This window comes from Bos taurus, chromosome 15, assembly GCF_002263795.3.
Source record: "Bos taurus isolate L1 Dominette 01449 registration number 42190680 breed Hereford chromosome 15, ARS-UCD2.0, whole genome shotgun sequence".
Taxonomy (NCBI): Eukaryota; Metazoa; Chordata; class Mammalia; order Artiodactyla; family Bovidae; genus Bos; species Bos taurus.
In genome coordinates, this window is record NC_037342.1 from 49,265,593 (window position 1) to 49,278,730 (window position 13,138).

The 13,138-nt window shown below is 39.5% G+C and overlaps 1 pseudogene; it reads left to right on the forward strand.

The window, feature by feature from the left end:
* Positions 1,276-2,261, forward strand: OR51L21P (olfactory receptor family 51 subfamily L member 21, pseudogene; annotated as a pseudogene).

Genomic DNA, 13,138 nt, shown 5'->3' on the forward strand with positions numbered 1-13,138 from the left:
TAAAAATTCAAAATGAAGGGGGACTGTGGTAAGCATTTTTAATAATTTAATTGTCTGTACAATATTGTGGGACAAGGCTTGTTATCTTTTTCAATGAGGTACATAAAACAATGAGCAGAGGAGCAAAACAAAAACATCAAGAGAATGAACTATGTTATTGCAATTATAGTGGACCACTGAATCGCAGTCTGTGGGTGAGTTAATTTCATTCTAATATCTAGGGATGATGAGACTGTGATGGTTGATATTTTTCTTATAGTTTTCAGAGATGGCCAAAGACCATGTCCATAGATGGCAACATCAGAAAACTTGTGAATTCCAATGACAATAAAAGGGATCGATCAACAAACTGACATAACTCTCATATCAATTATTATCAGTGGAACAAATAATGGAAATTCACTTAAATAAAACTCTTGCTTCATTGCAGGGTATTACTGTTAGTCTTTGCAACCCAATGGACTGTACCTCTGTCCATGGAATTCTCCAGGCAAGAATACTGGAGTGGTTGCCATTCCGTTCTCCAAGGGATTTTCCTGACATCCTGACCCAGGGATTGAACCAGGATCTCCTACACTGCAGGCAGATACATTACCACCTGAGTGATCATTTCAGGGTAAGTACATAAAGAAAACTTGGTAGAGAATATGAAAGAGAAACCAAATTCCAAATACTCTAGACTGTAAATTGCTGCTGCTGCTGCTAAATCGCTTCAGTCGTGTCCGACTCTGTGCCACCCCATGGGTGACAGCCCACCAGGCTCCCCCATCCCTGAGATTCTCCAGGCAAGAACACTGGAGTGGGTTGCCATTTCCTTCTCCAATGCCTGAAAGTGAAAAGTGAAAGTGAAGTCACTCAGTCGCGTCCGACCCTCAGTGACACTGTGGACTGCACACTTCCAGGCTCCTCTGTCCATGGGATTTTCCAGGCAAGAGTACTGGAGTGGGGTGCCATTGCCTTCTCTGAGACTGTAAATTAGGTCAATCCTATTTACCCTTGATGATTTTGAATCTGATTCCCATTTAAACCAGTTTGAGGGCCAGTCTGTGTGCCTCTTTCAACTACGCACACTTGCTGGACAGTTCATATCTTATAATGTTACTTCATTATTCCTGTGGGCTTTATCTATTGGTTAAAATAAATCCATGCATTCATTGCTTTAACTTTTTCTGTCATACATTATAAAATGTTTCCACCTAGTATCCTTGTCAGAGAAAATGAATGCTTTAGGGTTGTGTTATTCCTTTTAGGAGTTCACATTTTTGTGGTAGAAAAATGGCTCCGTGCGACAGTCTCATGACAAGCTGTAATTCAAGTATTGAACAGTTGGCTTCATTCTACCTCTCTGGGATTCCTGGCTGCAAGGATGTTCAACACTTTATTTCCATCCCCTTTTGTGTGTTCTATCTGATTGGAATAGTGGGCAACTGTACAGTTCTTCACATCATCCACACTGACAAGAGTCTCCATGAGCCCATGTACTACTTCCTGGCCATGCTGTCCCTCACAGACATGGGCATGTCCATCTCCACCCTGCCCACAGTACTGAGAACCTTCTTTGATGCTAAGGTTTGATGCTAAGGAGATTGAGATGAGTACTTGTGAAGCCCAGATGCATTTTATTCACACTTTTTCTCTAATGGAATAAGTTGTGCTCCTAGCCATGGCTTTCGACCGCTATGTTGCCATCTTCGATCCTTTGAGGTATTCCAGCAAACTTACCCCACAACACATTGTCTACATAGGGGTCTTCATCATAATCAGATGCTCCACTGTCCTCCCTGTTGTTCTTGTTCATATCCCCACATTTTCTTTCTGTCACTCCCATGTTCTCTCCCACTCCTTCTGCTAACATCAAGATGTCATCCAATTGGCCTGTTCTGACATCTCATTCAATGTTTTGTATGGCTTGTTTGTTGTTGCATTTTATTGGGGTGTAGATTCTCTAGGAATCTTTTTATCTTGCTCTCATCCTCTGCTCTGTGTTGCACATTGCATCCCAGGGAGGGAAACTCAAAGCCCACAGTACATGTGTCTCCCATATTTGTGCTGTGCTCATTCTATATGTGCCAATGATAGGGTTGTCCTTAGTGCATCGTTTTGTAAAACATTTCTCTCCCATTATTCATATTACCATGGCAGATATTTACCTGTTAGTTCTACTAGTTCTCAACCCAATTATTTATAGCATCAAGAAAAAACAGATTCGCCAAGGTTTCCTGCTGCTGCTGCTGCTGCTAAGTCGCTTCAGTCGTGTCTGACTCTGTTTGACCCCATAGACGGCAGCCCACCAGGCTCCCCCGTCCCTGGGGTTCTCTAGGCAAGAACACAAGAGTGGGTTGCCTTTTCCTTCTCCAATGCATGAAAGTGAAAAGTTAAAGTGAAGTCCCTCAGTCATGTCCAACCATCAGCTACCCCATGGACTGCAGCCTTCCAGGCTCCTCCATCCATGGAATTTTCCAGGCAAGAGTACTGGAGTGGGGTGCCATTGCCTTCTCTGAAGGCTTCTTAGGGATATTATTATCCAAAACGATCAGGTTTGCTCACACTTAGAAGATATATGATCCCCTTTCAACCTTTACATTCATTTTCTTCATCCTGAAGATAACCTGTCAGAAATTCTTAGACACATTTTGTACTTATAGTTCCATGATAGTCAATAATTTCTACATGTCACCTCAAGAAAAATAATTGTACTTATTTCTATCAGTACTTCCTTGCTTTATATCATCTCAAAATCTTTGTGTCAGGAGATTTAGTAAGAGGGAATTTATTTCATTCGGCTATTTTATGGTGATATTTTCCATTTAGATTTTAAGATAAAATCAAGTTTCCATGTTAAAACTAAGATAGACAAGTTAACTATTCAAAGGAAAAAGAGATAATATAGAGTAGAGTAGGTGTTGATAGCTAGGTACATTTTGTTTCCATTGAGGCAAATTAGACTTCATTCTCCATATTTTAATTCACATAATAATCAAATGAATGTTTTATTTTAGAGATGGGATAAATGAAAATATTGCATTTATCTCCTTTACATCTACTCAAATGATTGTCAGAAAAAAAGCTAGACAGTAAATGCATATACATACTTTTCATCAGTGGAGAAAACTCACAAGACAAATACAGACTTCACACAAAAGGGACTCTCTACTCATGAAATGGGGTAGAAAAAAAGTAAAAATCCTTTGGTTAATGTACACTTCTATTAAGTCTAATACCACCTGATCTGCCTCTTGAGAAATTTGTATACAGGTCAGGAAGCAACAGTTAGAACTGGACATGGAACAACAGACTGGTTCCAAATAGGAAAAGGAGTACATCAAGGCTGTATATTGTTACCCTGCTTATTTAATTATATGAAGAGTACATCACGAGAAACGCTCGACTAGAAGAAACACAAGCTGGAATCAAGATTGTGGGGAGAAATATCAATAACCTCAGATATGTAGATGACACCACCCTTATGGCAGAAAGGGAAGAGGAACTGAAAAGCCTCATGATGAAAGTGAAAGAGGAGAGTGAAAAAGTTGGCTTAAAGCTCAACATTCAGAAAACGAAGATCAGGGCATCTGGTCCCATCACTTCATGGGAAATAGATGGGGAAACAGTGGAAACAGTATCAGATTTTATTTTGGGGGGGCTCCAAAATCACTGCAGATGGTGACTGCAGCCATGAAATTAAAAGTTGCTTACTCCTTGGAAGGAAAGTTATGACCAACCTAGATAGCATATTCAAAAGCAGAGACACTACTTTGCCAACAAAGGTTTGTCTAGTCAAGGCTATGGTTTTTCCTGTGGTCATGTATGGATGTGAGATTTGGACTGTGAAGAAGGCCGAGCGCCAAAGAATTGATGCTTTTGAACTGTGGTGTTGCAGAAGACTCTTGAGAGTCCCTTGGACTGCAAGGAGATCCAACCAGTCCATCCTGAAGGAGATCGTCCCTGGGATTTCTTTGGAAGGAATGATGCTAAAGCTGAAAGTCCAGTACTTTGGCCACCTCACGTGAAGAGTTGACTCATTGGAAAAGACTCTGATGCTGGGAGGGATTGGGGGCAGGAGGAGAAGGGGACAACAGAGGATGAGATGGCTGGATGGCCATCAATGACTCAATGGACGTGAATCTGAGTGAACTCCGGGAGTTGGTGATGGACAGGGAGGCCTGGGGTGCTGCGATTCATGGGGTCGCAAAGAGTCAGGCACGACTGAGTGACTGACTGAACTGAACATGTGCAGACTGGTTCCAAATAAGAAAAGGAGTACATCAAGGCTGTATATTGTCACCCTGCTTATTTAACTTATATGTAGAGTACATCACGATAAACACTGGGCTGGAGGAAGCACAAACTGGAATCAAGATTGCCGAGAGAAATATCAGTAACCTCAGATATGCAGATGACACCACCCTTATGGCAGAAAGTGAAGAAGAACTAAAGAGCCTCTTGATGAAAGTGAAAGATGAGAGTGAAAATGGTGGCCTGAAGCTCAACATTCAGAAAACTAAGATCGTGGCATCTGGTCCCATCACTTCATGGGAAATAGATGGGGAAACGGTGGAAACAGTGTCAGACTTTATTTTGGGGGGGCTCCAAAACCACTGCAATCATATGGTGATTGCAACCATGAAATTAAAAAACACTTACTCCTTGGAAGGAATGTTATGACCAACCTAGACAGCATATTAAAAAGCAGAGACATTACTTTGTCATCAAAGTTCAGTCTAACTCAAGCCTATGGTTTTTCCAGTAGTCATGTATGGATATGAAAGTTGGAATATAAAGAAAGCTGAGCACAGAAGAATTGATGCTTTTGAATTGTGGTGTTGGAGAAGAGTCTTGAGAGTCCCTCAGCCTGCAAGGAGATCCAACCAGTCCATTCTAAAGAAATCAGTCTTGGGTGTTCATTGGAAGGACTGATGTTGAAGCTGAAACTCCAGTACTTTGGCCCCCTGATGTGAAGAGCTGACTCATTGGAAAATACCCTGATGCTGGGAAAGATTGAGGGCAGGAGGAGAAAGGGACGACAGAGGATGAAATGGTTGGATGGCATCACCAACTCGATAGACATGGGTTTGGGTGGACTCCGGGCATTGGTGATGGACAGGGAGGCCTGGCGTGCTGTGGTTCATGGGGTCGCAAAGAGTCGGACACAACTGAGCAACTGAACTGAACTGAACTAACATTTGCAGAACCTTGAACAAAAATAAAGCAAGAAAGATTCCCTCCAGATCACCATTAATTGTAACTGCCCACCACCCTTTGCTGTCTCTCACAATTCCCTAGAAAATAAGAAGAAAGACATTTTCAACAGCTAAGCTTAAAGTACACATTTTAATGAAAGAATCAAAATGGATCCAGACAATTGGAGAATTTTAAAGAGAATGCTAACTAATAATTTTTGTACAAACACTATTTTAAATCACCCCAACACCCCTGCTTTGTTAAATTATGGGAAGCAAAAATAATAATTAAATATTTTATGCAAGGGTATGGCTGGAATATTCATTGGAAGAACTGATGCTGAAGCTGTAGCTCCAATACTTTTGGCCACCTGATGCAAAAAAACTGACTCATTAGAATAGACCCTCATGCTGGGAAAAATTGAAGATAGGAGGAGAAGGGGGTGACAAAAGATGACATGGTTGGATGGCATCACCAACTCAATGGACATGAGTTTGAGCAAATTCGAAGAGATAGTAAAGGCCAGGGAAGCCTGCAGCCCATGGGGTCAAAAAGAGTCGAACACAACTGTGAGACTGAACAACAATGGCTAGATAATTGAAAAGCAGAAAAATACAGAAAGTAACTTTAAAAATCAAACTATACAGAACCATAGTTTTCAAAAATTCTTTTAAAAAGTAACGTAAACTCAGGAAGAAGAATTACAATAGACAACAAACTCTGCAGTTCCAAATGAATTGAAGACAGAAAAAATTCTGCCAAAATATACCTTAAAATTAAATCAGATAAGAAGACAGATTTTTTTTTATCAAAATGAGTCACTGAACACTGGAGAATACCGAAAAGAATTTTTTTAAAGTGCTATTAAGATTTACACATGATGGTAGCATTATTTCTTCATCCTAACTATGTGCAGGCTGAGCTCCAGGGCAAACCTGTCATATTTTCTTTGCCTATTAAGGAATTTGTTTAACATCCCTTTCTAAAAGAGTCTTCTTTTCTCCTTCATATCTAGGCTTACTTGCACTCTGTCCTCTACTTACTCTTCATTAGTCACAGTTTTTTCTCCTTGTTATATGTAGAAAAACTAAATATGCAAAGATTTACCTGAAGCTTTCTCTCTTACACTTGGGAAACTGATGTTCTTGAGTTGAATCCCCCCCCCCCCATTTTGGAAGAAAAAGCAACTTTTTGGTCTGATTAACCAAGAAATGAACATTAAGCTTCTTATTAAAAAATGATAATTGCACATATTAAATCTTGACTATATAAGAAGCTTGTGGATAGTCATGATGATAAACCAGAGACAGAGATAGAAATTGACAGAAGGTGTACAAATGTATATAAGGTAGAAATTTCTCCTTTATATTAATTAAGGTTCTATTAGGGGAAGAAACAGAGAAGGCAATGGCACCCCACTCCAGTACTCTTGCCTGGAAAATCCCATGGACAGAGGAGCCTGGTAGGCTGCAGTCCATGGGGTCGCTAGGAGTCAGACATGACTGAACGACTTCACTTTCACTTTTCACTTTCATGCATTGGAGAAGGAAATGGCAACCCACTCCAATGTTCTTGCCTGGAGAATCGCAGGGACGGGGAGCCTGGTGGGCTGCCGTCTATGGGGTCACACAGAGTCGGACATGACTGAAGCGACTTAGCAGCAGAAGCAGGGGAAGAAAAGTCATTCTCAAACTGCATAAAGACTTTGATAAAGGCATCAGGGGGTTATTGAAAATATGTGTGCAGGATTTATGAAAACTAAAAAGAAATATTTATTTGTATGTCTTATAAATATATAGATGATGTATGTATTATAGTATTACAGAAGGTAATTTGCTGCCAACACTAGTCCTAAAGTGTCAAGAAAAAAGAAAGGTATTTACCAAAATATGGAAGGGACAGGAAGGATATAGAGAAGGACACTCAGCATGAGTTTTCCCTTTCTGTAGAGAGATGCAGCCACCATGAGGAAGCCACAGTGGGGGTCAGTGTGGAATCAAGGGAGTAAACCCTCCAGCTGTATGTTTTTCTGTATTCCTGTTTTGCACCATTTCCGTTGTTGATCAAATCAAACCAGAAGTCAGAGGGCAAAGTGGCTTGTTGAGGCAGCTCACTGTCGTGAGGAGACAGAACATAGCAGATCTGGAAAAGAGCTTAAGGATGCCCTTCTTCCTGTAGTCAGAGCAACCAGTCTTCCTTTCATAGTTGTATCTACTCTTGGGCTTTGTGGTCTAGGTAGTGCTCTCTATATACTTGTTAATGTGAACATTTGTCCATTACCTTCTCATCATCAGAATGAATCATCCATAATGGAGCTTACACCTAGGTTGCCAAAGAATTCAGCAATGAGAGGTTGAAATTGTTTATTTCCCTCTATTTTATACATGAGAAATATATAGACCTCATGATAAAGTAATATGGTTGCGCCAACTAATAATCCTCTGAATTTGGGATCTTTGATCATATCAAGCTTAGATGATGTCAAAGTGATTTAAGTTCATATTTAAAAAGTAAGTATAGGAAAAGTATAAGGCATCTGGTGCCAATGAAATCAGGTAAATTCAAATTGTTTTCTGGTAATTTAAAAAAGAGCTGTGTTAATTTGGAGTTGCAAAGGGTTTCTAGTGATGCCAGTATTTTCATGGACTATTAGTAGATGGTGAATTTCTTAATAAGTAATTTTTCATTATGAAAGCTATTGCTTCTATTGACATAATTACTTCTATTTTCAATTCCTGAGAGAGTCAGTTCTCAATGAGTATCTTAAATACTGGAAGATTACTGGCTTAGTGCAATCTACAATATCTTAGTTGAGTGAATCAGTGATAGTGTTAAGACTTATAATTAAACCAATATTACCAGTCTCAAGACCAGAATTGCAAAGATTAAAAGTAGAACACATTTTTAAAAGAGTTCCTGTACTAAGCATTTAAAATTCAGTATTGTTGGTGGACACAGTTTTATTCACCCTGAGTAGTCCACATGCCAACCCTGCTGCATGGTATAATTACCAATAGACATTTAGAAGTCAATATTGTTGACAGACATAGGAAACCTTATTCATTGAGTGAAAGCTTCTCTTCATAGTCTGATCCAATGTATATAATCTATTCAGCAGGAAGAGCTCAATGACACAGTGAAGTCAGTACCACTTCAGAGAATCAAGACTTGAGTGATCGCATTGACTTTATTGTTTATGATCTTTCAAATACACTTTATTTTTTATTGTAATTTTAAGAGTACAGCAAAATTGAGTGGAAGTTAATAGACATTTCTCACATATTTTGTATTGTAATAGTTTTGAGGGAGGTGACTCACATAAGTGTTTCATTTTTATCTAGTATTGGTAACAGAACTGAACTAGAGTCATTCCCAGCCTTTAAGTTGTAGATTCTATGTCCCTCAACAGTTTAAGTCCTTAATAAGTCCTTTTCATTGGCTACTCCATAGCTAACATTCTTTATCACATGCATGCGTGCCTGTCAGTGACTCATTTTATCCGACTCTTTGTGACTCTATGTGCTGGGGCCCTCCAGGCTCCTCTGTCCATGGAATTTTCCAGGCAAGAATACAAGTGGCTTGTCGTTCCCTACTCCAGGGGATCTCTCCAACCCAAAAATCAAACCTGCATCTCCTGTATTGGCCAGTGGATTCTTTACCACTGAGCCACCTGGGAAGCCCAACATCTTTATTAGCCAGCCATATTCTGGATACAAGCTACTATTTCATCACATGTTGCACTACCACATTTGTTCCAGATATTGAGGTGATCAATATTTGAGACTCTCTATAACCTTCATGTTTCTTTGCCTGTAGCTCAAATGGTAAAGAATCTGCCTGCAATGTATGATACCAGGATTCTATTCCTGGGTTGGGAAGTTCCTCTGGAGAAGAGAATGACAATCTACTTCAGTATTCTTGCCTATAGAATTCCATGGCCAGAGAAGCCTGGCAGGCTACAGTCCCAGGGATCACAAAGAGTCAGACACGACTGAGCAAGTGAACTGCACTGATAATGCAGCTTGGGAATGCAAAGGCAAGAAGGCTATGTGTGTGTTAGTTGCTCAGTCATGTCCAACTCTTTGCATCCCCATGGGCTGTGCACATCAGGCTTCCCTGACCATCAGCAACTCCTGGAACTTGCTCAAATTCATGTCCATCGAGTTGGCAATGGCATCAAGCCATCTCATTCTCTACCATCCCTTTCTCCTTCTGCCTTCAATCTTTCCTATCATAGAGTCTTTTCCAATGAGTCAGTTTTTCACATCAGGTGGCCAAAGTATTGGAGCTTCAGCTTCAGCATCAATTCTTCCAATGAATATTCAGGACTGATTTAGGGAATGGAAAACAGAGGATTTGGAAAAGGGCCAAAAACTACAAGGGTGGCATAAACAGGGTTACAGGTGCAGTCTTGAATTTCTCATGGAGACTCACATCCCTAAGGACTGGAGGAAGACTTATTAACTCATCTTTCTTTCCTTGAGAATTAGAGCAGTCACTCATGACAAGAGCAACTTCTATCATTAGGTGAGGATTGGGAGAAGTAAAACTGAGAGGTAATAGGAAAATACAGAGGGGGCTTGAGAGATCAAAGAGAGCCAGGCAGACACCCAAAGTGTGAGAAGAAGGACCAGGGGAATGGTTTGAGAAGGAAGAGGTTCTCAGGTTATTAGAGTGCATACTTTCTCCAGATCTTTATTGTCCATACCCATAGACAGAGGATTCAAGCCAGACATAGGTTTTTCAGATAGAACTTGCCTGAGTCTGAGTGAACTCCCGGAGTTGGTGATGGACAGGGAGGCCTGGCGTGCTGCGATTCATGGGGTTGCAAAGAGTCAAACACGACTGAACTGAACTGAATATACCCTAGGCTTTCATGGCAAGTAGTCCCCTGTCTGTCAGTGCACATGACTGTTTACACAGCATAAAGGAATATTACCAGACATAACAGAAGACGAATCCAGAATAAGAGTGGGATTACAGCAGATAACATTTCAGGTCCCTTCTAATACCATGTATCAGTGATTTTTAACATCATATTAACTATTAATTAAAAACTTTAAATTAAAAAAAGTTTTTAATTAAGAACTTCCCTGGTGGCTCAGACAGTAAAGTGTCTGCCTACAATGCAGGAGACCCAGGTTCTATCCCTGGGTCAGGAAGATCCTCTGGAGAAGGAAATGGCAACCGACTCCAGTACTCTTGCCTGGAAAATCCCATGGACAGAGGAGCGTGGTAGGCTACAGTCCATGGGGTCGCAAAGAGTCGGACATGACTAAGCAACTTCACTCACTCTATTAATTATTTTCTAAACCTCAAAACTTACAGATTTTTAAATTTATTACCTAACTCCACTGACCTCCTTCTCTGGGGATGTGAAAGATACCAAAAGCTATGTGAATGAATTTGAAATTGCAGTATCAGGACAAAGAGGTTTTTGATTGTCACATCAAATGGGAGCTAAAACATGGGGGCTGTGAAATAATAGATGGACCAGATACTAGTGAATATGGAAAGTAATGAATATTTATGTTGTGATAACAGAATGCTAATGTGACTGCTCATATTCCAGTTCACTGAAGATTCCAGTTCACCCAGGGTCCAGGTCACTGAAGTCCTCAAAATCTCATTCTTACTCTTGGTGAGATTTCTCATTCTATTTTGGACTCTTCTTACAACCCCCCAATATTGGCACTGATTAAAATGAAATGTATATATGTAGTTTCATCATGATGATCAGAGGAATTTCTGGGTAGAAAAAAATACTAAGGAGCAATTCATATTTCTTGCTATACTGAAATTTTAGTGGAGGAAAAGGAGATTAAACTGATACAGTTCATTTTCTACTTCTCAGAGCATCTGGGTCACTTGTAAGACGGCTACTCATGGTGTTTCCTCTAGAGGAGAGTAATTAATAGTCTCCCCTTGTCTTCCTCCTCTCATTATACTTCAGTCGTTGTTGCTGTTATTGTTATCATCATCATTGTTGATGTCATCATCATTGTTCTCATTTTCATCACTATCATCATCACAGAAAAGGCTCTGTACCAAGTATTTCACACACAATATCTCCTTCACCTTAGCATATCCCATCAAACTATTAGTATCTTCAGTTTACAGAGGAGGCAACTTTGGTACAGAGGAAAAAGAGTCATTTTGTCTAAATTAAAATGAGTAAGCTTTGAAACCAGAATATAACTTAAGTTAATGTGATTGCAGAACCAGAGAAACAGACTCTACATAAGGGAGATGTTAGATCTCTGTCTCTTTAAAACCTCAGAAAAAAGTCAGTGATATGATGAAAGATGACCTCTAGATCAGGTATCTTCCAGTTTTCAATGAAACTTCATGTTTACTACTTCATGTCAATGGGAGAGAACATTTATAAAAGAACAAAAAATGGTCTGAATTGACTAAGCAGTGAGATAAAAACCAGATTTTAAAATTTTGATTATAGAATAGAAATTGGAAAAGAATCAACAAAGATAAGGGATAATATTGGAAAATCTGAGCATTGAAAGTAATAGCCAGTGCAATTTTAGACAGGAAGGTGAGGAGATAGACAGGAATTTGAGAAGTTAAATAGCAGGACCATAAGAAATATCAGTTCATACAGTAAGTGGGTAGAACTTAAGTGTAATATGAACAGTCAGGAAGATTGAATTTGTTTCTAGAATTTACTTATCTGATGTCTTGATTATGGATCTTGCATTTCTTAGAAAATTATTAAACAATTTGGGGAATATCTTCTGTAATCAAGGGTATTTACATGGAACTAGAGGAGACTGAGGGGATTTCATTTCCCAGAACATCAAAGAAGACTTTCCAAGACAGAAGATGCTGATTTATTAGTTTACAGTGGAAGGTAATTTGTCCCATAGACTTTAAATTCTTAAACCAATATTTTGGTGAGCATGGAGGCTGGGCAGTTGATGAGCAAGTGGGTTTTGAGAAGTGGCTCACCTTTCTTAATACAGAGATTTCTTTCTTGACCACGAAGAAATCCTGGAATCTAGTGGGGGAAGATATATTTTCTCATTTGAGCATAAAAGTTTTGGTGTGAAGGTCAGATGCCAGTAGGCACTTTTTTGTGCATTTTACTTTTGTTGTTGTTGTTGTTTTCTCTTATTTTTGATTTGATGGATAAGTTTCCAATCTCTCAACAATCCCTATAACTATTGTTTTGTAATTTTTTACAGGAAAAAAAAAAAAACTAGTCTCTAAATGATTAATCAGTTCTGTAACATAAGAGGAAGAATGTTCAGAATCTTTTAAATCAGATTCAAAATCAATTATAGTTTGCTTAACATTCCATATATTATGTATTTTATAATTAAAAGTTTTAAAATCCACATATTCTTCTAAATCATCTTAACCTGTATTTACCTCAGGGGGATGCTCATCCCAGAACATATTGATGTTAGAGTTGACTCTATGTAGATATAATCCCTAGGTGGCACTAGTGATAAAGAATCCATCGGCCAATGCAGAAGACTTAAGAGAGGTGGGTTCTATATCTGGGTAAAGAAGATCCCCTGGGCAGGAAATGACAACTGTCTCCAGTATTCTTGCCTGGAAAATCCCATGGACAGAGGAGCCTGCCTGGTCCCAGTCCATAGGGCCTCAAAAAGTTGGACCTGACTAAAGCCAGTTAGCATGCATATGTGGATACCATCCCTGGGGTATCAATCATGTGGTCAAACTTATGTATAGTAAGAATAAGAACCATCCTGACCAAATCTTGCCTGAATACTGTAATGATGCCTTGCATATTCAAGTATTGCTGAAAAATCTATCAAGCTCAGATGAAGACATTTATAAAAGCCATTGTCTCTGTCTCTCTCTTTAGTCTTTAAGTCATGTCCGACTCTTGTGACCCCATGGACTGTAGCCTGCCAGGCTCCTCTGTCCGCAGGATTCTCCAGGCAAGAATACTGGAGTGTTGTAGAAAGTCAAT